At 40.6% G+C, this 26,452-nt stretch overlaps 1 long non-coding RNA gene and 1 pseudogene across 1 annotated transcript in view; both read right to left on the bottom strand.

Annotated features, from left to right (window-relative positions):
* Positions 1–12,711: 12,711 nt before the first annotated feature.
* The window catches only part of LOC143644831 (uncharacterized), a 28,444-nt gene continuing 14,703 nt past the window's right edge, over positions 12,712–26,452 (bottom strand). The window contains exon 3 of the long non-coding RNA XR_013156897.1: positions 12,712–12,806. This is a non-coding gene — a long non-coding RNA (uncharacterized LOC143644831). The remainder of the gene's footprint in view (positions 12,807–26,452) is intronic.
* LOC143678260 (ubiquitin-like domain-containing CTD phosphatase 1 pseudogene) lies at positions 15,641–18,603 on the bottom strand (annotated as a pseudogene).

Below are 26,452 nucleotides of genomic sequence, written 5' to 3'. Positions count from 1 at the left end.
AATCCTTTCTTCTGCTTCTTCACATCTATTGATGTAGGTTCCATTGTTTTTCCCATCTCTTCTATTGTGCCTTTATTTCCCATAAGTTCTGTGATTTGTTTTTATGAATTTATGGGTTCTTCTTTTTGTTCACTCAATGTCTTCTCTATATCCACCCTCAATTCACTGATTTGACTTTTGTGTCATATTTTTTATTTTCCTAATTTGACTTGTTACTTTTGCTGGTATCTACACCTTTGATTTCCTTAATTAGTTTATTCTAGAAGTTGTTTTCACTCTTTTACCTAAGATTTTCTTGCTGGATGGCTTTGTTCTCTATCTGTTCTTTGACATTCAGTTCAACTTATCCTAGACTACTAGAGCAGATTCTGTTTAACTAATTATAATTTTTCAGTTTTTGGTTTTCCTGCAACATGGAGTCTTCTTTTTTATTTTTTATTTTTTGAGGAGGGTCTCCTCAGATATTATAGACCCCATTCAGATTTTTCCAGACCAGTCAGGCCCATGTCTCAGGAGGAAAGGGTAGCCAGCATCAGTTTTCCCTGAGGGTGAGACTCAGCAGGTTGTCAAACTTTCCTATGAAACCTCTAGACTCTTTGCTTTTCCTATCCTGCCCAGCATGTGGCACTTGTCTGCCCATGGCTTCCCCCCAGCTTCACTGATGTAGTGTCTTTAATTTCAACAGACTTCCTGCCAGGGACATGGTTGATACAGAGGTGAGGTAGTAGGATGGCTTTAATTGCTTCACTTTTTCAGTCCTTGGGGCCTGAATTCCTTGAAGAAGGGATTCCACTTGAGCTGGGCCGCACCCTTATTTTCTTGGGGGTAGATATATCCTTTAGGGAATTAACTTCTTTCACCTAACTGGTTTGTCTCTCAGAAAAGTTTAATTCCATCCTTGCCTGGGGCAGTGCTGGAGCCTGAGAGAGCTTCCATTTTTATCTAATGTGCCATTTAAGAAATAAAAATAAAAACAAAAAATCCTTTTCAGAACTGAACTTGGCTCCTTGGGTTTGTCAATCAAGACCTTGAGTTGGTATGTGGCTTTATGTATCCCTAGGTGGTATGTGTCCCCTTTTCTTGGGGTCCAGCACTTTTTCAGTTTTTTGTGCTGTTCATTCACATCAGCCCCACCCCCTCTCTGCCAGGGCAAAATCTCCTAGTTCCTTCAGTGCTTATTCTGGGTTTTTCTGTGGTGGGGGCCTGTTTTCAGCAGTCAGAAATTTGTTAATTAATTCCACAGTTGGAGTTTTGTTGAGCTAAGCCCTTGTTGCCAGTAAAGTCTGTTTCCTTTACCTTCAGAGAGCCAGCCTGCTGTGCCCATGGGGAAGGGGTGCCAGACTCCCTGGCTTGAGGGACTTACAGTTCTGTGAGGGATCTCAGCCATTCCACCTGGTCCAGACTCGTGTATACTGTGTGACTGGTCACTATGTTTCCCCTGCAGTTGTTCTGTACCATTCCTAGGTATTCACTAAGTGCTCCAAATAACAATGTTTTAAAAGCATATTTCCATTGGCTGTTTGGCCAAAGGGTTTTGAGACTGACCGTCTCTCATCTTATGTCAGAAGAGGTTAGCGAATGTACACAGCAACTCTATTATCTTAATTTATTCCTAAAGAAATCCACAAGGATGGTAGAGCAGTTGTAATGTTTTGAGAAAGGACATTATTTCCCCTCAGCCTCTATAATAATATCTTTCTTCCATAACCTAGGGGACAATTTATTACTGGTAGAAATAAATTGCATTATATACCAGCTCTGTCCTTGCAGTTTTGTATTTTCTGTCTGTGTAAAAATATGTTATGATTATGCATGAACTTCTAAGTGGGAACAGAGGAGATTTAATTCCATTAAATTTCCCTGGAGGAGAGCAGCCTGATTCATTTCAAACACAAGTGTTCTTCTTGTTATACACTTTAGTGTTTGGAGCATTATTTTGTAGAGTTTGTGACTGTGCCTTGATGAGGTTTTTTATTTTATGCATCTGATCTAGGCTATCCATACTTGAATAACTTGAGAGGCAATAATACAAAGGAATTTATCGCTTTTGAACTTGAAAAAAAAACCCTTATTTTCCTGCCTTCAACTAGGGGAACATAATCTTAAACCTGATAAAATTTAACTTCTAACTTAATTTTGTTCCTGCCTTTCCACAGACCAGTTTTTTCTACTCAAGCAAAACATCCCCCAACCATACCCAGAGACTGCTTTCAGAAGGTCTTCAGTCACCTCATTTTATAAAGGATATAAAAACAGACAGATAATCATGCAGGAACTGATGGGGTAGGGCTGGAGTGAAAAGACAAGTGTTTAGTTTTAATAATCTAAACTCCTGGTGTTTTAGCTGGCATTAACTGCATAACTTGGGTGTGTAACAGAAACCCAAATAACATGCAGACTAGTTATATTAATATGGGATGCCATTGCAGAACTCAGCAGGGGAGAGGAATAGCTGGGCTTCTAGAAACAGGAAAAGTTGTAGTCATCTCTGCCCAATTCTATTTGGGCGACATCCTCTCATCTCTGTACTTCTGCTGCACGTGGTCTTCTCTGCCATGTCATCTCCTTTCCTCTGGCCCCAAGGTCCACATTCCTGATTGGTAGCCTCAATATCTGAGTCCCCCTGAGTATTCCACCCAGGTCCCCAAGATCAAATAACAGAATCTTGATCCCAATTCCATAACCTCAGAGAGGTTGTTGGACTGCCTGACATTGAACCACAGGCCACCTGTGATCTTGTCAACAGCAACTGAGGAAGGGTGTCACAGAAAGTCCCTTCCTAGATGCAGGCTTCAAAGGGAAAATAAGGGGGGTTGTGGATGGGTCTGAAGTTGGATGAGCCCCCCAAAAATCCATGTCTTATTTTCCACAATATGAGACTATATTTCCTTCCTTTGCACGTGTGATGAATTTAAGGTACCTGAGAAGGACAGACTGTCCTGAATTAACTATGGCTTAATAGAATCACAATTCTTGTAAAAGAAGACAGGAGGGCCAGAGTCAGAGAGAAAGATTGATGACAGAAACAGAAGTTGAAGTGATGGTTAGTACAAGCTGAGGAATACAGGTGCCTCTAGAAACTGGACAGGGCAAGCAAACAGGCTCTTTCTGGAGTGTCCAGAAGGAATGGAGCCCTGCCAACACCTTGATTTTAGTTTATTAAGAACTGTTTCCAACTTCCAGTCTCCAGAGCTATAAGATAATGAGTTTTGTTGCTTTAAACCACTAAGTTTGTGGTCATTTCTCATAGCAGCAATAAGGAACTTAGAATCTCTACTAGTTTACTAGTTGGGATAAATGACTTGTGTTCACTGATTTTTATGCTTCATTAAGATTTTTCTAGCCATTTATACAAAGTGTGTGTGTGTGTGTGTGTGTGTGTGTGTGTGTGTGTGTGTGTGTGTGGTGGGGGGGAGAAAGAGAGTGACAAAGGGAGAGAGAGAGAGAGAGAAGAGAATGAAACAGAGAGAAGATAAAGACACAAAGGTTCAAATAAGCTATATCAGAGTTCTTCTCACTTGGAAATAACTCTTGAGTGCGTGAGATCAGGTTTGTAACCTGATTTAAACAGTGTGTGAAAGAAATTCTATAGAAACTTAAACATCAATTGACCAGTAATATCCAGTTTGCACGATGCCATTGTTTGTATCATTCCTTTTGGGTCAGATGTGAGAGTTTGAGCATCCCAAATGGCTTAAAGATGAAAACTTTCTTTCCAGTTCATGTTTTCCTTTGTGAAGAAATTGGGCTCTCTTCTACTTAAAATCACATCTCTGGTACCATTTCCATCCCTGTCCTTCCAAAGTTTCCCAGGAAGTGCTCAGGGAGCATATATCCGAAACAGCAGAAAGAGGACGCTTGCTGTGTGGCTGAGTTGTACTTCAACAGCTGGAAAGGCATCTGATGCCTCAGTTATTTGAAGGAGAGATTACTCATCCCTGGAGAAGGCCAATCATGTTCAACTTGGGAACATGCTGCAGCCAACTGAACTGGTGTTTGAATGCTGTTTCTCAAAGTCACAGGATTCTGGGAGTGACACCTGTCGAGGAAGACCTGGCTCCTTCTAAACTGTGAACTCCTCTGCACCTGCAGGAACTGAGCAGTAACAAGATGAGATGGGCCTGGAGATAGTTCAGCTTTCAATGTCTATCTCTTAAGAACCAACAGGCTCATAAGGTAGATAGATTCAAGTTTAGGTAAGATTGTACCCAATCTTAGAGTAGAGAAATCTGACTAATTTGTGTAACTATTTAGGTTCAGGAAAAATCTAATGAAATTTTATATTGACCATGTATACTTGCTCTTCACTTTTATCTTAGAAAAGGTCAAATTTTAACAGGAAAGAAAAGTTAAAGTTTTTGTGATGTTTTCAGGCCTAGATGCCCTCTATTCAGGAAGGGGAGATGTGGATTCCAGGTGTTATTAGATATCTGATGACAGAAGTCCCTAAGAACAATATACTGACAAGCCCTTGGTGGTGTATGCCAGTTTCTAGCATGCGCTTGGTGATTTTGACTTCCTAAAAAACAAATGGTTTTTTTGGGTCCAGCTGCTGAGACACAGTGGTCTAATCTTTAAGTGGTGTCTGATCACTCTTGCCAAATGTGACCAAATGATGTGGGAGGTTCCATGGTGTCATGGTCAAGTTTATGTGTCAACTTGGCCAAGTGGTGGTACCTGTTTGTCTGGTTGGGCAAGTACTGGCCTGTCTGTTGCTATGAGGACATTTCATAGAATTAAATCACGATCACATTGGCTACATCCACAGCTGATTCCATTTCTAATCAGCCAAGGGGAGTGTCTTTTTTAATGAGTGATGCTTAATCTAATCACTGGAAGCTTTTGAAGGAGGATTCAGAAGAGACAGGCTCTCTACCTGCTTCGAACAGCGAGCTTCTCCTGTGGAGTTCGTCCAGACCCTCCATCAGAATCGTCAGTTTCACAGCCTGCCCTACGGATTTTGGACTCTTCATTCCCACTGTTATGTGAGACACTTTTATAAATTTTATATTCACGAATACTTCCTGTTGATTCTGTTTCTCTAGAGAATCCTAACTAATACACACAGTGTCCTAGTTTGCTAGCTGCCAGAATGCAATATACGAGAAACAGAATGGATCTTAAAGAGGGGGAATTTAATAAGTTACTAGTTTACAGTTCTAAGGCTGAGAAAATGTCCCAATCAAAGCAAATCTATGGAAATGTCTAATCAAAGGCATCCATCCAGGGAAAAGTACCTTGGTTCAAGAAGGCTGATGAAGTTCAAGGTTTCTCTCTCTAGTGAGAAGGCACATGGCAAATGCAGTCACAGTTTCTCTCTTGGCTGGAAGAGCACATGGTGAGCAAAGCGTCATCTGCTACCTTTCTCTCCTGGCTTTCTGTTTCATGAAGCTCCCTGGGAGGTGCTTTCCTTCTTCATCTCCAAATGTCGCTAGCTAGTGGGCTCTCTGCTTCTCGTGGCTACGTCATTCTTCTCTGGCTCTCTCTGAATATCTTTCATTCTCCAAAATGTTTCCTCTTTTATAGGACTCCAGAAACTTATCAAGACCCACCCAAATGGGTGGAGACATGTCATCACCTAATCTAGCTTAACAACCACTTTTGATTAAATCACATCTCCAGGGAGATGATCTGATTACAGTTTCAAACATACAGTATTGAATAGGGATTATTCTGCCTTTACAAAATGGGATTTTGATTAAAACACGGCTTTTCTAGGGTCCATACATACTTTCAATCTAGCACACATGGTTAGTGGAAGAGTAAGAACATACAACATGTACCATTTTTGGTGAAGCTGTTGTTCATGGAGGATTAGGCTCAAAATGGTAGATGAACTTTGTTTTGACAGGGATTGGAACATACTTAGGTTTAAAAGGGGTTTAGATGACTGTGGTAGTTAGAGTCAGTTGTCAACTTGGCCAGGTGAAGGCACCTAGTTCTGTTGCTGTGGACATGAACCAATGGTACGTGAGCCTCATCTGTTGCTGATTACATCTGCAGTCCGCTAGGTGGCGTGCCTGCTGCAATGAATGACATTTGACTTAATTGGCTGGTGCTTAAATGAGAGAGTGCAACGTAGCACAGCCCTAGCAGCTCAGCATACTTCATCTCAGCACTCGCTGCTCAGCCCAGGCCTTTGGAGATGCAGAAAGGAATCACCCCGGGGAAAGTTGTTGGAACCCAGAGGCCTGGAGAGAAGGCCAGCAGAGATTATCCTGAGCCTTCCCACATAAGAAAGAACCTCGGTGGAAAGTTAGCTGCCTTTCCTCTGAAGAACTAACAAAATAAAACCCTTTTATTAAAAGCCAATCCATCTCTGGTGTGTTGCATTCCAGAAGCTAGCAAACGAGAACCATTAGTGCCATTTACATTTACATTGCCATGTCAATGATTGCTTAATAATCATAACTGAATCTTCACTGTTCAGTTAAACATGCAGGTCTAAAATTCATACATTTCTATGAATTCAAATATTTGCTGCATTAATTTGAATGCTTGTTTCACCTCTCCATTTTTATAGTATTCTGCATGTGTAGATTTGGTCAGAGTACGTGTGGGATCTGGACACAGCTTATAATGGGCAAATGTCAGGTATGTGTCAGGCACTCCACCAGGCGCCTTTTACACTTTACCCTTAGTATTTACAGTAACCACATTGGGAGGCTATGATGTTTCTCTTACTATCCACGAAGAAACTATCTCAGTAGACTTGGGGTACACTTGCAGGGATAAACCACTGGCAAGTGGATATGGCAGGCTCCCCATGCCCAAGCTCACCCACTTGCTAGGGAGTGTCAGGGATATGATGGAAATGTTCTCTGTGTGAGATGATTGTGGGTTACAGAAATATAACCAGTTGTCAAAAAGTGCTTCTTTGGTTTGTGCATTTCTATCATGGGATGTGGTGGTAACCAATGTTGATTTTATCCTCACATGAAGACAGATTATTTATATTCAGCTTTATTCCAATGAACTGAAGCAGAGTTCTAAAACCCACTAAAATAAAATATTTTTAATTCATAGGTGATGGCATGAGATGAGGTGAGGTTACTTCACAGAGGACTTGAGGTACTGTTTATTTAACTAGAAATGGGCTAAATGTGATTTTAAGTTTTCCAGTAAGTAAGGCAATGGAAACACGGCATCATATTCATGAGTCTCAATGTCTATGAGAAACAAACCAAACAGTTTAGGGAAAGCCCAGTTATTTCTATAACTGAAAGCTTTCCTTTGAACCCTCATAAAGACGACACTCTGTAATGTAGAGAGCAGCATAAACTGTATTCTTATGCCAGTTTTATAAGGTCAAATATCATAAAATCCTTTAATATAGTCTCATGGCACGAAACCACAAAAATAGGAAATTGGGGTAAGGTGTGTATGTGTGTGTGTGTGTGTGTGTGTGTGTTCATGTATGTGTGTGTTCGTTTGCTGTGTTTGCAAAGTCATGTGACCACTGGCTTTCAGTTTTCTGACAGTCCAAGGTTTTAAGGAATCTGGAGGAATGTCAGAATTGATGTTTTCATCAGTTCCTTTTCTTACAAAGGAATCTTTTCAGTGCTTCAGGCATTACGGAGCATGGGGCTGTCCTCGGCTTGTGATGGCTGTGACTGTGGAGCATGTTTTATAGCTGGACTCCGGATCAGAGCACACAGCTAGGAAGAACCTTGGATGGTTGTGGAGGCAGGGACGCTTCTCATGACTGTTTTGTTTCATTCAAGACGTACAATCAGCACTTTCATATAACTTGAGGTAGTTGACCTCAAATAGATGTGAAGTGAAACTCTAGGGCATTAGCTGGGAGTGAAGCCTCTATGTCTCCATGTCTCCATTGACCAGATTTTACTGTCATTTAGCCAAACTTATGTCTCCCATCATGCACACATTTGCATGATTTTGTTAGGCAACAAGATGATAATAAGCATCTCAAATTTCCTCAAATTTGAGGATGACTCTTTCAATATTTTTCTTTCTTTTCATCTTTCCAGCCTGGTTAGAGCCGGTCTGATTTCCATCCCTTTGTCCTTTCTTCCTTGTTTACTTCCTAGTTATATATATTTTTCATTGTTGGGTAATTTAAATGAAATACAGTAGTTTTAATTGCACTTGATACTAGAAAATTAATCCCAGGATTTCTGGGTTATGAGTCATCTAATGATTGGAAGCAAGAGGAAAAACATCTCTTAATGGGACTTCCTAAAACACATTGTAAAGGGAATAACATGTCACCAATGGAAACAAAGTACTTCAGTTGACTTTATTCTTCTTAGATGAGGTAGATTGCCAAAACAGTCACAGGTCCATGGATCATCATTTAATAAAATGTGGAGTCTATTTCTCCATCCAGGAAAACCTGTGCTGACCTTGTGACCTGTGTAGTCCAAGAGAAGGGGCAGAAGTGATGAGGTGCCAATTAGATGACTGATTTCCAAGAGGCTTCACATGTTTCCATATTTCCTGTTGGAAACCTCCTGAGTTGTCTTGTGTACAACTAGCTTGATGGAGGAGACCAGTTGTCCCCATTGCCAGGCTGAGAATCATCCAATGAGCAGACATGTGACAGAGTCATCCTAAGTCAGCCAAGCTCCAGCCAACCTGTCAGTAGACCTCAACTGTGTGACTGAGCCTAGCAAAGATTGCCCAAGCCTGGACAAGACAGCAGAGTTGCCCAGGGACATGCAGACTCATGAGCAATGACACATTCTTATTGTCTTAAGTCAATACATTGAGGGGTGATTTGTTGTGCAGCAAAAGCTAATTTAAGTATCAACTCTAAAACCTCAGTGTAATCAGGGTGTGGGCAGTTCTGGGTAATTTTGCCCAGGGTGCAGGTGACAGAAATCTAAAAATCCTGGCTTACTCCCAAAGGGGATTTATTGGTTCACAGATCTAAACTGCAGCAAGTTCAAGGATGCAAGTGAAGTCAGGCATATGAGCTCCATCTGGATGTGCTCTTTCAGATTGAAAGGAAAGAAAGAAAGAAGAAACATCAGTTCATGCTAATTTTACTACATATTTTTGGGCAAAGGGAGTGGAGCTGATAATAAGATTTATTTTGTATTTTCCTGGCTCCCTGGTCTCTGTTCAGGTAATGCAGCTGCTCCTGGCCCTCCCCTTCCCTCATGATCTTTAGGGCCATGTTCTAGAGCAGAAATGGGCAGACTTCACTTGTTGGAGCTCATAGTGGTACTTGTCATTTCTGACTGGCCCTGAACGACTGTTCTATATTGCGAGAATCCCATGGTGTTAAGTGTACAGCATATGACCGGGCTCAGCTGGCAGCATTTCTCCTTGCCAAGTCTGACCTATATTCAATCCTGAAATTCCATTTTTCCAGCCAAGTCAAGCATGCCTGTCATTCTATGTGCCTTTCCCTGGAATCCCTCATCATTCACAGGACACCCTAGCAGCCTTGCTGGTGCAGTGTGACCCTTGTCCCTGTGATCATAGGCTGATTGTACGACCCAGGATTAGCCTATCATATCCTCTCTACAGAAATTTTCACAAGGAAAACTGAGATGCTGAAAAGGAGTGGTGGAGCTGAACTAAGCAAATGGGAACATTTCAGAGGGAAGGTATTTCTTTTCTCTCTGAGAGTTGCTTTCCGGCTCATTACTTGGGTGATCAATCCTTCCTCAGACTCCATGGAGTGCCCCAGCCACCTTCTGATAAATTCTGTTTTTTTATTAGGTTTTGCTTAAGTTGAGCAGTTGGTTTCTATTAGTTGCAGACAAAAGAACTTTAGTGATTACATTTACTCACATTTTACCCAGAACTCTGATGGCGTTTTCAGCCATGTACCTTAACCGCAAGAGGATGGGAATGGGGAGAGAGTGTTGGGTGAAGACATTTGAGGGCATATGAATCCTTGATTCAAATATCCAGAAGATTCCCAGTTTGCAGCAGCAAAACCCAACCCAACCTCTGTGAGCACTAAACAACTCTGAAAGATAAACTTTTGTTTCTAGTCCTGAAAAGCTTGTGGTTAGTAAAAGCTCAGTAGGATTTAAGGGTTTTAGCTGAACTAGGGTATCTCTAAGATTTTGAAATTTGGAAATCCCACTCACTTCTGACCTTCTGAAATAATATTAACAGGGACCATTTCATAAAGAAAATGAAATTCCAGGCTACAAATATTTCTTCTCTACGAGAAGCATTTCTCCTAACCCTTTAATACTCTCTGAATTGCTTCAGTCCCCCATGTTCCAGGACTGCATAACAAGACAGCAAATGAACCTGACTGGATACCCCTTACTCCACATGGGTCTTGGAGGTATGCTGCAGCACGAAGCTCATGAGGCTCCCACACAACATTCCGATGCTATGCTTGTCTTTATATCTCATCTGATCATCATATCCAGTGACACGGAGTCCCTGCTTTTCACTGGGACTAGGAGAAGCAGACACAAGGAACCTGTTTAACCAAAGCTTCTGTAGCTGCTTAACCTTTTTCTGCCAGGGAGCAGGCTGACTTCTAGTTCAAGATGACCATCATCATTAGAATCACCCAGATTGCCAAATTGAGATGAGGCTTCAGAGATTGTCTAGTGCCACCCCCTCATTCCGTACTAGTTAGAACAAGTGGTGTGAACTGCCTGGAGCTGCAGCTCTTCAGAGTACTTTGAGCCTGGAGTTGGGGTGTCCTTGTGGTGATCCCCTCTTCCTGTGTGTTGCCTTCTGCAGCACTTCTTGCAATATGGCCACTGAGCATGTGCTTTTGGCTGGGGGGGGGGGAGCAGGTAGGAGTTTCTTATTTCTTTCTACTCTCTGTGAATTCACTTCCAACCAAACTCCACATTTGAATTACTTGGTGGGTTGATGGAGACACTGGCCATTTTAAGCCATAATCTTCATTTATGTAACATTTGACTTTTTTGAATGGACTTTTCCATGTAATGTTTGGACTCAGGCAGCCTTTGCTCAGCTAGCAGGACCTGGTAACAGCCTCCTCCTCTTCCATGCCCACACTGTCAGCCATGAGATAAGCACCCCATACCCATTTGAGAGGTGAGGAAATGAATTCAGAGAGTTTAAGAGTTGCATGTGAGTTTAAGAGCTGCCTTCCATATGTATCCACCAGCATCCACTCAGGTGAAGTCAGATTTTGAAGCACAGACTCGGGTATGATGACTTCTGAGAGGATCCATGAGACAAGGGGGATTAATTGTCATAATCCATAGAAAAAACCCTGTAGAGGGAGCAGCATGCATTTGGCCTATGATGAAAAGGGGGTGCTTATCCCAGGCACTCAGGCAAAGCCTGTGATCTGAGCTCCATGGATCTGGAGTATGGGGTGGCTAAGTCTGCAGAAGTCACAAGAGTATAATCCAAGAAGAATCTGCAGATTAAGACTTTGCCTCTGGTGGTGAAACTACCCACCATCCCTGAGACTACTGCATACCTGCAGCTCACTGCCCTCCTACCACAAGACCTGAAAGTGGGTGTCAGGTGGTCCTTCTTGCTCAAAGTCTTATAAGGAGACATTTTTCCAGTTAATCTGGGGAGGCTTTTCAGAGAACCAGAGCAATCTAATAATGAGATGGGCTGCTCTGTGAGGCTGCAAGCCCCCCTTCTCAGGGTATGTGTCTGGCGTGGTAGGATCTCTACTCTAGGTGAGATAAGGATCATAGAATTTTCTACCATTGGGTCCCAGGCTCACTGACTAGGATTCTCAGCCTGGCAGGACAGTATCTAAGCAGCCTCCTGACCCAGCATGACAGCAGCAGCTCACTGCCCTTGGTTGAGTGTAGAGAAAACTGGGTTCTAACTACAGGGGTTGACCAGCATTTGAAATTGTTGCCTCTAAAGCAAAAGCCTTAATTAGATCAAGGCAATCATACATTAGTCCAATATACTACTAAATTTACCAGCCAGAGTGTGAATGAAATTCCCCTTTATTGAACCAGGTTTGTGGAAATCAGAAGCTGTGAGCCAACAACAGGAAATGGATTTTTTGTATTTAGTTTTTTAGGACTGATGACATTGACCCAAGGCAGAGAAACAATATAGGGTGAATCTTTAGGTGCAAGACAGCAGGAAAATCATCCCTGCTGTCTATTTCTTATGGGCTACTTTGGAGAAAAGTGTTTTGTTTGTCACATTAATTTTTTAGTGAACACAATTTTTGCCTTTGTTGATCTACTGTAATTAAATTTTCCATTCTATTTGTGGAATTCTACTTTTACCTTTATTGTTTCCTTTTTTATAATTTCATTGAGCTTAATCAATTACCCTCTCCCTAATGTAAGCTGGCCTCCTTCCACACCACGCACAAGCATCAATACCTACACATTTTCATTCCTTCTGTTACTGTAATGACTGCTCGTGACCCTCCCTAAAGCCAAATACTTCACATATGCATTAGATTCCTGTTCCTGACATCAGTTCTAAGAAATCATACCAACAATTCTTCTTTCTCTCTTTTGCATCAACTGCTCTTTCTCTGCTACCTTGCCCCATCAGCATACAATCATGCTATTATCCTCCTGTGTCAGAAATACTCTCTCTTAATTTCAACATCCAGTTCTGTGCCCCTTACTGCAAATGTTTTTTAGACATATCACCTCCAACTACCTTGTGCTGGTTTGAAATGATGTATGAACCCTAGAAAAGCCATGTTTTGATCCTAATCCCATTTTGTAAAGGCAGCCATTTCTTCTAATCCCTATTCAATACTGTATGTTTGAAACTGTAATCAGATCATCTACCTGGAGATGCGATTTAATCAAGAGTGGTTGTTAAACTGGATTAAGTGATGACATGTCTCCATCCATTTGGGTAGGTCTTGATTAGTTTCTGAAGTCCTGTAAAAGAGGAAACATGTTGAAGAATCAGAGAGATTCAGAGAGAGCAGAAAAGAACAACATAGCCACGAGAAGCAGAGAGTCCATCAGCCAGCACTTTAGAAATGAAGAAGGAAAATGCCTCCCAGGGAGCTTTGTGAAAGGAAGCCAGGAGAGAAAGTTAGCAGATGACACTATGTTCACCACATGCCTTTCCAGATGAGAGAGAAAAACTCTGACCCTGTTCACCATGTGCCTTCTCACTTGAGAGAGAGACCCCGAACTTCATTGACCTTCTTGAACAAAGTATCTTTTCATGGATACCTTAGATTGGACATTTCTACAGATTGCTTTAATTGGGATATTTTCCTGGCCTTAGGACTGTAAACTAGCAATGTATTAAATTTCCCTTTTTAAAAGCCATTCTGTTTCTGGTATATTGCATTCCAGCAGCTAACAATCTAGAACATACCCTCCTCTCATTTTCTCTTAAATCTTCTCAGTTTAGGTATTCATACTTTACCTTCACCTTCTCTCTTCAAGGTTACCAGTAACAGCTACGTAACAAAAAACCACATTGCCAAAAGTGGCAGTCTCATCTTCCCTTATTTGAATAGCATGCAATGTTTTTGTTGTATTTAAGCCAATTGCCAAGTATTATATCTCAAAAAGATGCCTGTTTGAACGGACAATGAAGAAAACTGTAAATCACTTATAGATTACTAAACATGCATTAGTTCCCATTTGACAAGTTAATTAAGCAATTAATTGATTAAGCAATTAGATTAATTAAGCAGCCAAGCAGCTATATGTGCTAACTAAGCAGGGAGAACAATAACCTCACCCCAGGGATTTGGTTGGTTGGGTTAAACCCTTGTCTGCCCCTATGTCTTTAAGGTGCTGGAGTCACCTCTCAGGGAGCATTGAGTGGTCTGACTCTAGGTATTCCAGAGGGATACAAGGAGATTAGTGCTTTCCTTAAATTTTTGGTGACGAGCTGTTATTTTTATTTATGCCAACTAAAGATCTGGATATGTTTGGCAAACCTGCCATTCTGTTGACTCAAAATTACAACATTCTAATCAGGTTCTTCACACTCTTAGTAAGCAAGGGTTGTTTAGCAGATGTTGCTCATTTACAAATAATATTTTCTAATAATACAATCATGCCTCCAGGTTGTTGACAACTTAAGCACATGGCAGGTGTTTATCCTTTATGGTGGGGGCGGTCCTAAGCTCATTAGTGCCAAGGCAAGTTAGATGAACATCATGTGCTTATCAGGGACTGGGTGGCATAAGCAACACATACTCATCAGCCATAAGGTTTGCAAACATGCTCATGAACGTAAAGACGTGCCACATGTGATTGGGATATGTGCACACTAAATAGGGAACAGTGTAGGAGACTCTGCAGCCCAGAAGACTCCGATAACCCATTAAGAGAACATGGCTAGAACTTATGGCAAGGGAGACACATGGTACTTGGTGATAGCTGCCTCACCTGATGGCTCACAAACGGGGTTATTCCACATCCCACACACATCAGTTGTACTGCTGGAGACCTTTGTGAGTGAAAAACCTTACAACTATCTGTAGGCTGAAACTTCATGACACGTTATATGTAAACACAAATTAATCTGTGCCCGGTTTTAGTACATGCTCAAACTGTCTCATTTCAAATATTCATTTCCCCAATGTTTTCTCCATTCTTTGAGCTTTTTCAAACCCAGGTTCTTCCTCACTTATCATCAAAACACTACGTTTGCCTTGAAGGGAAAGATTAAGCAGTTAAATCTCCCAAGAAGCAGAGAGCCTCTTGTCGGGCTAACTTGGAACTCTCATTTTTTTTTTTTAAGAAAAGGTATTTATTATTTACATAATAAGAACAATATATACTATAAGAACAATATACATCATGTTTATTTGAAAGGCTCAGCTTCCTTTCAAATACAAGAACTGTATAAAGCAATACTGTAAGTACAAACAGTGGTCACACACATATCTACAGTGCAGGCCTAAGAACTGCAAATATATTCTTTTAATCGTATGGCTAGATATTTCACTGAAACACAGTGTTTGCATGCAGACAAGGTGTAGCTGAAGCAGAAGAACTTTTGCTCAAGCTTTTTAGGAATGAAACAGTGATATGTTCCATTGAAATATTTAGTGCCTTTATTTGCTTTTATGACAATGGTTTTAAGTGGAAGTGCTTCTAAATAACCACCAAAAAGAGAAATACTCTTGTACCTTAGTTTTATTCTTCAGTCCTACGATTTCTATTTCCCGTACTATATCTGTATCACATTTTCCAGTTTTACTCGAAGAACTCTGACACACATACAGACCAACTTGGACAGCTCAGAATTCAGAGATCTAAATAGTTGAGTACAAAAGAGAAATTTTGAGTATGACAAAGGGATAAAAATTGGTAATTTTAAGCATACCAATCTAGTTTCCTCTCAAAAATTTACTTTTTTTTTCTTTTAAAGGGAAAAACACATTTCAAGATGGGTTTGGTCTTAGACTTAGCAAAACAAAAACACAATGAGGCAAAATACAAGCTAAAACTTGTTTCCAAAGTCACAAAATGCAGTAAGTATGCATTTTTTCCATTTTTTTTTCATGGAAAAAACTCAGTGATCAATACTGGAGAAAATATTTTTCAAGAGTAACTGTATATATGCAGAGGGAAAAATGGATTTTTTGGCATATTGCTATGATCTTCAAAAAATATAAAATTAAATTTTCAAAAAACTGGAAGACCAAGTATAAGCAGTGTGGCATTTTCTTTAGTGTCCAGCACTACCATAATGATTTCTAGCATAAAAGCAAGAAATTCCTGTATCTCAAGCATCTTCAATAACTAACAGTACAATTTACAACTACAGAAAGAACATTTTTTAAAAATATTCTTTCCCAATATTTGTGCTTTAGTTCCAAGAAATCATCTAATTTTGCTATCTCCTTTAGGTATTAAGTTTTTTTTGGGGGGGGCTGCATGGTCTGGGAATCAAACCTGGGTCTCTGGCATGGAAGGTGTATTGAGTTAATTTTTAAAGGTTTTTTGTCTTTATCTCATTTTGGGTGAGCTTTCATAGAAGGTTTTATCTTTAGTCCATTCTGTGGGTTCATTAGAACATTTCTTCATATGTAATCATGAATTTTATTTTATTTTGCTATAAAACTCCAAAAACTTTCCTCATAAACATCAAGAGGTTTTACATCTGTTAATCCTCTCTTTAGTGTGTGCTCTGTTACCATAGCAACACTGTCCAATATGAAGGTAATTTTATAGCTTGCATTTGTGCTCCCTTCCAGTTCTTTCGTTTAACCTCAGTTCACTTCATATGTGTTGCAGACCAAATAACAATGTCATAATCCTCATGTGCAGATCTTAGGAATTCATGAAAATATGGCTGCATTAATTTTACCCCAGTCTCTGCATAAGAAGTATGGTCAAATAATGTATAATCGACATCTAATACCAAAAGCTTTTCCCCTTCCCTGCGAGGAATCAAAATTTCCATTTTGTATTCTTTAACTCTGCAAGAAACTTTCAGGAGGTTTTCTTCCTTATTTCCTAGTTCAACTACTTCAGCTTCAGGATCAAAGTTGTCGACGATATCATCGTCAGGTTGTGGATCTAAGATATCTTCCAAATTCTGCCCACGAGTTTCCATTGTCGTGATTTTAGTATCTGGTTTCAGTTTGAGAGCTCCAAACTTCACATCATTTTCAGTAGGTTTGCCTTTAACTTTGAGACCAAGTAACCTTTGGGGTTCTCAAAGCACCCTATAAGGGTCTTAAGAAACTGTTTAAGACCTAGCACGGTTTAGTCTTCTGAAAGCCTAGTCACTGAATATTCCTGTCCATCACATTTTGTTGGATGATGTCTGGCGGGGTCACATTTCATTCTTGTTCTATGTGAGTATCCCATTATTGCGGCACCATTTGTTGAATTTTTGTTTGGTTGGTTATTTTGTTTCTTTGTTTGTTATGGGGGGAAATGCATGGGCTGGGAATCAAACCTCGGTCTCCTGCATGGCAGATGAGAATTCTACCACTGAACTACCCTCGTACCCACCTGTCCACCGCCTTTTATGATGAGAGGAAGAGCCACTCTTTAACATCTGATGAGAAAGCTTTCAATCAGAAAATGCTAGGGCATGGCAGATCAGGCCACAGGGGATGCAGGAATAGGGGATCTCTTATTTTTTATAATAAAAGCCCATCACTGCCTGAGTGCCTGCAAGAAGGGCAGGCCTCCACTTTCCTATTGGGTGTTTACTGAGTTGCAGAAACTTGTATTCCCATCCCCAGGTTCTGTGCAAGTGGACTCTTGAGTTCTCACTGGGTGTGATGTACACCACACCTCCCTGCTGCTGGCTGCTCCACTCTCTACCAGTCTCACACTGGGGAGAGGACAGCTTTGAATGGCATGAGAAAAGGCTGCTTTCAGTTAGATTGACTGGGTTTTTTTCCGTACCAATGCAATAGCTGAACGAACTAGGAAAATTATTGGACCTTCTCGTGTTTTTAGATAAGGAGTAGGAAAGGGGATCTGACAAAACATGTTTAAAGGCAGAAATTAGAGAAAACTGAAGCAATTCCCTATTGATGTCCCATGGTTTCCACCCTGTTAAATGTACCACTTATAACAATATGCTTTATTGTGTATATTTTTTAAATGAAGAGATTCAGTGTTTTATCTTCTCCCCAATTTTCCTTTATAAGACACCCTAGGTATTTAGACCCATATGATCTGATATTAAGCTCCAAGAAATGGAATCTTAGAAGTTCAGGACACCGAAAAGATCTCTGGAAGATTCCATCTGGGCCTCAGTAGAAGGTTGGTGTGCTGTAATTAACCCTTCATCCCTGGCCTCACTGAGATATGGCAAAATCACACTCTGCAGGTGCAGCATAGATTGTTTGAAGGTCTATAAATATTGAGGGGCCTTCTTTTCCATGACTTCATACTATACCCCAAATCCAGGCTCCAATATGCTCTTCCTTACCAGGAAAGATGATAGGGACAGGAGTGAAATGAGCATATGTCCAAGCACATGTCCATAGGCACCTAGAAGATAACCGGATAGCACCCTCAGACTGGCCCAGGGCCCACCTTTGCTCTTATACATGTGTGACACAGCACAACAGCACAACCATGGAATAAGATTTGCTCACAGTGCTATTACCAGTACTTGGTTTACCACTGAACTGGGCTTTTGACTGTTTAGTTGCCTTCTATTTCTAATATAGCCTAAGGATTCTAGATTTCGTTTTGAAACATATTCCAAAGTAGTTAAAATACTTACACATTGGGACCTCTCTCCTTGAAGCACTACAAATGCTGAGCATATTGAGAAATAAAATGACGCAATACCTCATGGGAGTGATTCCAATAAGGTGGAAAGAGCCATATGTGCACGTTATAGAGAGCCAGTTCTAGCCCAGCTTGGACAAGGGACTTGCCAGTGTTGTGCAGCACCCAAGACTCATTTTTCTAGGCCAGGGCTGCCTTCACTAATGTGCCTGATACCCTCATCTCAGGAGCCACTGGAGATGATTAATTTGTACATCACCACCAGGTCCTTCAATTTTCTTGCCTCCTCCTCTCAGCTCCCACATCTGACCACCTCCTTCTTTTACTGGTAAAGGCGATTTTAGAGTCACAGTTTGGAAAGGGAGAAGAATCTCCTCCCACCCCTAACCAGGTAGTAACTACATCATACATCTTCTCCAGGATCATTTATGTACATGCCTTCAATTGCACTCTTGTTTCCTGAGCTGTCATGGATGGGCACAAGTACAGCCATGCACACGCATTTTTATTTAGTCTAAGGTTTTGAGGTGAAAAGAGTAGTTAGCAAGGGACATTCCATTATCTTAATTCAAATTCCTCACTGCTTCTGTAAATCTTATTTGCAAAACCATGCTTGAATCCTATCCTCTCTACCTAGCATGGCTCTCAATGATGGCGTTCAATGTATCACTCTCCAAGTCTTGTTCAATACCAGGCAATAAAGTGGCTTCATTGGGATGGTTATCTTCCTACCTGTGCAACCCATCTCATCAGTTACACTGTAAGCTTCTTGAGGACGGAATCAGCATTTCTTGCCCTTTTACTCCTCTCTCTATCTGGGTTCTTTAGGTATTGAGTTTAACGATGTTTGCCAAGGAGTTATTTGGCTCTCCTTCTGAGAATGGGTTGATCATCACTTGTTGGTTATCATTTTTTCACACATTCAGGCCTCAGGCATCTTCTGCTTTGCTGTTTTCGTTGTTCCTGGAAGGAGCAGATGCCTGCATGAGGGAAGGCCCAGACCACCAACAAGACTTCACCTGCGCAAGGTCCTGTGCTGAGCAGTTACAGCTTGAACTTCCTTAATCTTCCCAAAACCCTCTGGTGTGCACTATTTTCAGTTGAGAATATGAAAGCTTAGACTTAGCCATGCAGCTAATAAGAAACAGTCTGGTCCCCAATCCAGAGCTGCTTGACTCCAATACAGAGCCACCACCCTGTGTTGGGAGAATTAAACTTTTCTGATGTCTTTTCTTTGTGTTTCCTTACCCTATACCTACTGAGTGGGAGGGTGGAGTTCTATTATGCAATCAATATGAACTGAATGAGAAAATGTATCCAACACAAAATCATTTTCATGAAGTCTTTTAATGCCAGGCTAATAGACGTCTTGAGGAATCAAGTTAGTTTCTTGATTACCCTGTGCATTAGGAACAATATTTATTGTAGCAATTAGTGGATGCTATTTGTCATTGCAAACACTCTTGTGTCCCAACCACAAGCCACAAGGCACTTGTTATTGTCACCCACACAGACCAGGTGGTTTTCAGCTGTCCTCACCGGTCTGCTTGGGCCTCGTTGGGGTGGGCCAAAGTGCCAAGGAACCCATGCCTCTGGGAACATCCTTTAGCCAGGGCCTGGGTCCCTCATCTTCTCTCATCTATGTCAGCAAGGTTTATACATTGCACAAGCAAGTGCTTTGGTGCTCCTTGTAAAACCCAGGGAATATAATCCCTAATTTGTTAAACACGATGCATCAATAATCATCATTTTAGTATAATTTGGAATTTGACAGGGTGAATTCATCTCCTCTGAACTGATTGTACTGTGAATTACGGTGCGATCATTCTTGCCTGAAGAGGATTTGTGCAGATACATGCAACCTGATCTTCCTGTGGATTCGTAGTGATTTTGCTTCACTGTTCATAAGTATTAGATTTGGATCAAATTCATTTTAAAGTTGAGATTTTTTTAATTTTTTAGAAAGTCAGTGTAATTCATGAGTTATCTAAGCAGTCCTTACTGGTGCATTTTACTCAAATAAGAACCCTTAAAGCCAGTTCTTCAAATGCTTTCAGTAAGGGGAGAAATTAACACCAGAGAAGACATCTAATAATAAAGCAGAACTGCTTGGTACAATGTCAAGAATTTGGAGACTGAATTGTCACCTCATCTCTTACAAAGTTATATGACCCTAAGCAAATCATACCATGTTTCCAGGTCTTGTTCTTTAATCTGTGGAAGAGGAGATTGGTTCCTCTTTAAGGCCTATAAATCTCTATAAATTCATGTTCCTCAAGTTCACACGCCTCTTTTTTTTTTGCATTTCTTTTATTTGTATACATATTATATTTCACATTTAAAAACATCAAAAAAAGAAATGAAATATTGATACATGTTAAACATTGATGAACCATGAAAACATAATGCTAAATGTAATAAGCAAGGCACAGGTCACATATTGTATGACTCCATTTATATGAAATATCTAGAATAAGCAAGTTTATAGAGACACAAAGTAGACTACAGATTGCCATGGCCTGGTGGTGGGAAATGGGGAGTAACTGCTTAAAAGAGATGGGGTTTCATTTTGGGGAAAGCAATGAAACTGTTGAGGAACTACATAGAGTTGGTGGCTGTACAACATTGTGAATATACTAAATGCCACTGAATTGTTCACTTTAAAATGATTAATTTTATATTATGTAAATTTCACCTCAATAAGAAAATTTATAATTTAAACAAAAAAAAATTAGTTTCTGCACATACACACAAATTGGTAGAATCTCAAGATCTTGTGGTACCTAGCTGGCCTCTCTCTCACCCCTTACTGGCTTGGAGCAAAGCTGACCTATGATCACAGTGTGGTCCCTGGTTCCAGCTCTGGAGGGAGCAGAGTTTCCCCTCATATGCATATAGAGAGCATGTATATCTGGTGCAGTATGTCTGGTGGTGGCGTGAGGGATGCATGATCCCAGTATGTGCCCTACATGTAGAAATCAGCTAATAAAACTCCTACAAAAAGCTGTGGCAGAGCAGTATGATGGTGCTGCCTGTGGTGAAGGATTGCTAGCTGTCGGACATATAGTGCAGTGCCTGAATCATAAGGAAAAGTTTGTAGGGAAGAGGGGGCATTTGGAACCATGTAAACAGGGAAATTGCTAGAATATGCCTAAAACAGGGCATATGCCCAGGAAGACCCATGGAAGTTCCTACGGTTTGGCCTGGCGCTCTTCTCCAAACTCATATTACAGATAAGTCCTGAAGGAGAGCACTCACATAGGTCAGTCTGCAAGGGCTGGGAAAGGTGTTTCCTTTTTTCCCTTCTTCAACCATGTCTCTTTTTGAAAAATGAAAAAAAATTTCCTTCCTTCTTAAATGGATTTAAAATTCTGGAATAAATAAAGCAATGCTCAGTATCAACACAGCTTCTCATAAAATACAGGTTTTGTGTATGTTCTTTGAAATGCCAGATTGGTTAATCCACCTCTCCCCTTATGCTCTCCCATGCAGTATGCTGAGGGATAGAACTCAGGGAGGGTGCTGCTCCCTCTCATTTTACACAATGTGGGGTGAGTGGTGGGACAAAATCAAGGCAACATGGCTGTTCAGTGACCCACTCTTATTTCTGCACACCTAGGGTCTCGTTGCTATGCCAACTCACGGGAGGTGTTTCGTGGATGTGGCTGAATCCCACCAAAGGCCATAGGGCAGGGCAAGTGGTGGGAGTATGGGAAGGGGGGGTTGGATCAAACATGTTTCTGCATCACTTTATCTTTTAATCTAGAGCCTCTTTAGGTGCGGTGGTTTGAAAGAGAATTAATGTTTTAGAATCTTTGCTTCTAACAAATGCCAAGAGTGGTAATTTCCACTCAGAACATATTTAGAGACTGGGGCACTGGAAACAAGTATATACTCCCAATGCCCCTGGAGGCCCATTGGTTCAGCCTGAGTCGCTGGAACCTCCATCGTTGCATGAATAAGTGTCTTTAGTTCAAGTAACTCCTGTGTCCTCCCTCCTTTGACAGAAGAGAGAAGGGTTCTCTGGGTACATTTGTCCTGGGACATGCAGATTATGAACCACTCAAAACAGGGAAACTAGGAATCAGGTGTGAAAATGACAACTGCTGCATACAGTAAGGAAAGGAGTTGAGTACACTTTGGGTTTCTTACTTCTCCCCAGCATATCCTAAGCATTTATAATAGGACTCAGTGTCTCTTTAACTTACAAAATACATAATTCTTTGATGAACATGGGGTCGAACCTAAGCAATAACCTAGAAACTTAGATGGTCTATATTATGATTCTAGATCTGTCATGGAATATGTATTTCAAAATAAAATGAATCAAAGCCAATTATCATTAGGACAACAAAATCTGAAGAAAGATTTCTCTCATGTTCAGAATGAGCCATTTATTAATCTTTGCACTTTAATGTTAGCATAAATAAGTTTGGAATCATGTCTCCCTCACCCTGCTTGTACATATGGGTATTGATGATTTATCCCCAAATTGTGGGAAAGACATAGACAGGTGAGAGCTAGTGAATGCACACCCATCAGCCAGCATGCTCTCCTCTGGCCAGCTGCATCACCAACATCCGACCTGCAGGCCACTCCTCAATGTTTTCTTAGAACGCTGTTGGCTGGAGCCACCCAGGTAACCAGAGGTTTTTGGATGCATATGGACAACTTTCTTAATGTCAGGTCAGTTAGATCTTTCCTCCAGAGATCTTCATCTCCATTCCATCTCATCAACATACTCTCACTTGCCATCAACACCTGCCTGGTTCTGACTTTTCAACTGACCAGGACAGAAAGAGCCTGCACTCTGTGCTGCAGTCAAATCAGCACAATTTTTAAGATAAACAAGTCACTGTTCAATCTGTCCTCATTTGGGGGAAAGTGGAGATTATGACTAAAACTCTGCTCAACAGATGGTCCCTCATCCCTACACAGAAGCAGACTCAGAGAGCATCTTTAACCAAGGTGAATTTCCTTTTTAAATCCTGCATCTTCTTCATCATATAAACAAATGAGCATTTAACTCATAGACACAATATGCAATGATTATGTGGACACAGACTGAAATGGTTATGATCTGGGAATATTTGGATGCTGGTAATTCCAGCCCCCTATAACATCCAACAAAAATTCCCAATATTTCAAAATACCCCAGGAGGTCTTAGTTTAAACAATATAGCTCTCTGGTGAAATGCTAGGATGAGTTACTTGTAAAATGTATTCAAAAATAACTAAATAAATTGCTTTTCTGTGGTATTACTGGATATAAAGTAAATTTTGAAGGTCATATTTCAAAAACTATCAATTTTAGTTTTAGTACAATTAATCTGATGTCATTCTCTCTGAGAACGTTACATAGAAGAATGAAGGCTGCTTCACAGCACTATATAATAATAATACAACTTTATACTTATTTATTTTACACAGAAGGAAAAATGCAGCCACATTTATTTAGTACAAGCATTAAATATTTAAGCTTCTTATATGTAAACATAGGAAGAGACAAAAAACCTGTTTTACATCACTTTAATTTTTTTTCTGATCATTTTGAAGACAATTTCCATTAAGAATATCTATAAAGACTGTGTTTAAACCATTTTCTAGAAGCATCATACCTGGGCATTTATACTAAGCAATTATAGCTTCATCTACACCTGGTAATTCTTCCATAATGGCCCAGGAAGGGGTAAAAATCTTTCATAATCATATATTATTCTTGGTAATTTTAACCATGAAATGAATAAAAGATGCAACAGTAGTCAATAGTTGGATTAAGTGTCTGAAAACACTTCTCCCTTGTGTAAAATATCTGCTTTAGAAACCCAGACCCTCATAATAAAGGGGAATTGGTGGAAGGCTTGAAAAGCATATCATAGGAAGTAATTGTGGGTATGTGTAATTGCAAACTGAGATCATCTAAGTAAAAGCATCCATGTGAAGTTAGTAAACGTAGACAGGATATTAAATATTAGAGCCACCAATCAGAGAATATTTAAAACTATTATGGAGCAGTAACACATGGTTGGCCGGTAATTTGTATAATTTAGTCTTCTCTTTTTAATAAACTGCAGTATAAGAGATGTGTTTGGATCTCAGTGAGTGGGTAGGGCGGACTCCATAAAGTCTTAGCCCGTCTTTCCAAGGATGGTAGAAATATGTAAAGGAAGCCTGTGGCTAGCAACTTGAATATGAACTTAGTCTTTCCTGGCCTTTCTCAGTAGAACCACACACAGCAAACAATGTCTCCAAATATACCCAAATTATGGTCTGGATTATAATGCTTTTCCCAACACCTAATTATAGTCCTTCACCCTCACCTGACAACATGCAGAATAAATCCCTGCTCCCTTGACCCTTCCTTAGAATCACCTAAAACAGTCCACATCCATAACAAACCCCTCCCCGCACATGCCAAGGTGCTCCATGGCGTGTGGTCTCCTGGGCTGCAGTTGGTACTAAGCCCAGGTACACCATTTGCCTCCAGGTGTGGTGACTCCAGGTGGTGGTTGACCGGTGGACATCAACAGCAGCAAGCCTGTGCTGACGGCTTCACCTGTTCTGCGGCAGAGAGATTGGCAACCTTGGGAGAGAGGGCCTAGGGGGTCGTGACGGGACCCAGTGGGAGTGGGCTTGGAAGACCGGGCAGAAGGATACTCAGGCTACCTAAGTTTTGTTTGGAGGTGTGCCATGTTTGATTGACAATATCTTCCATGAGGTATGACAGGGGCACTACCAGAATCCCTGCATCAGCCTAACCCTCAAGTTCACAGCTCCCACTGCACAAGCATCCAAAAATTATTTATGAATGAATAAGCCATTGCATTAATGAATCAGATGCTTAGAGATGATATTTGCTGAGGATAACAGGAGCTTTTAATTTTTACTGAGTGTTCTTAATGTTCTCTAATATCTTTCTCAGTGAGAGGTTTGAGTAATTCACCATTATCATCTGAGAGGACATGGATCAAATTTTTTATAATAAACACCCCAAAAACATCCAGTTAGAAGAAAAACCAAAAAACTGCCTTGTGTCCTCTTGTCAACCCTTCTGCCTCCAAGAAGGCTCCTTTGACTGGACTGCATTTGGGACCTTCCTGATATTTTTAAAATGTCCCATGACCTCTGTTTGGGGCCATCACTGTACCATGATAAGAAATTTCCCCCTGTATCTTACTGGACAATAAAACCAAGTCACGCATCTATGAAGCTTGTCCATTCTGTCCTGGCGATTACAGAGAAATATGTCATCTTCTGTAGGGCCTTATGAGCAAACCCAAGAACTTTTAAACTGTCACCCATGTCTGTTAGAACGGGGAAATCAAGATGGCACAAACATTCCAGGTCAGGATTTCTCATTACTTTTCAAGAATTTTATAACAAAATTTCTATTAATTTATTTACTCTTAAAGTTACTGATAAAGCCTACTGGTAGGAGGATTTTAGGGGAAGTTTACTCTCATCTGCTACTGGGGAGAAATATGATTGTCAAAGAATTTGGGGAGCTATTTTAACTTATTCCATGGCCCAGAAATCTCACTCCCGGAAATCTATACATAGAAATGGCCAAACCAGATGTGAGATATCTTAAATTTAATGATGAGTTATTGCTATAAGTTGCAAGTTTACAGCTTTAAGGTCAAGAAAATGTCCCTGTTAAAACAAGTCTATAGAAATGTCCAATCTAAGGCATCCAGGGAAAGATACAGTGGTTCAAGAAAGCCAATGAAGTTCAGGGTTTCTCTCTCAGGTTGAAAGGCACTCAGCGAACATGGTCAAGGTTTCTCTCTTGGCTAGAAGGGCACATGGCGAACATGACATCATCTGCTAGCTTCCTCTTCAGCTCCCTAGGAGGCATTTTCTTTCTTCATCTCCAAAAGTCATTGGCCAGTGGACTCTCTACTTCATGGTTCTGTAGCATTTTCTGTTGTCCTCTGTTGTCTCTGAATCTCCTTCCTTCTCCAAACTGTTGCCTCTTCTTTATAGGATTCTAGGAAAGTAATCAAGACCCACCTAGAATGGGTGGAGACACATCTCCACCTAATCCAGTTTAACAGCCACTTTTGATTGAGTCACATCTCCAGGGAGATGATCTAATTAAAGTTTCAAACATATAGTACTGAAAAGGGATTAGAGGAAATGGCTGCCTTTACAAATGGGATTAGGATTAAAACATAGCTTTTGTAGGGTGCATACATCCTTTCAAATAAGTGCAATATGTATATTTAAAAACCTAGCATCGGGAACAATATCAGGAAGATGATTGAGTAATAAGTCCCAAACTCATACCCCTCTACTGAAATATATGTATTTTATATACCTATACCTATACATATACTTAT

This window comes from Tamandua tetradactyla, chromosome 1 (genome assembly GCF_023851605.1).
Source record: "Tamandua tetradactyla isolate mTamTet1 chromosome 1, mTamTet1.pri, whole genome shotgun sequence".
Taxonomy (NCBI): Eukaryota; Metazoa; Chordata; class Mammalia; order Pilosa; family Myrmecophagidae; genus Tamandua; species Tamandua tetradactyla.
This window is presented reverse-complemented; position numbering and strand designations above follow the sequence as displayed.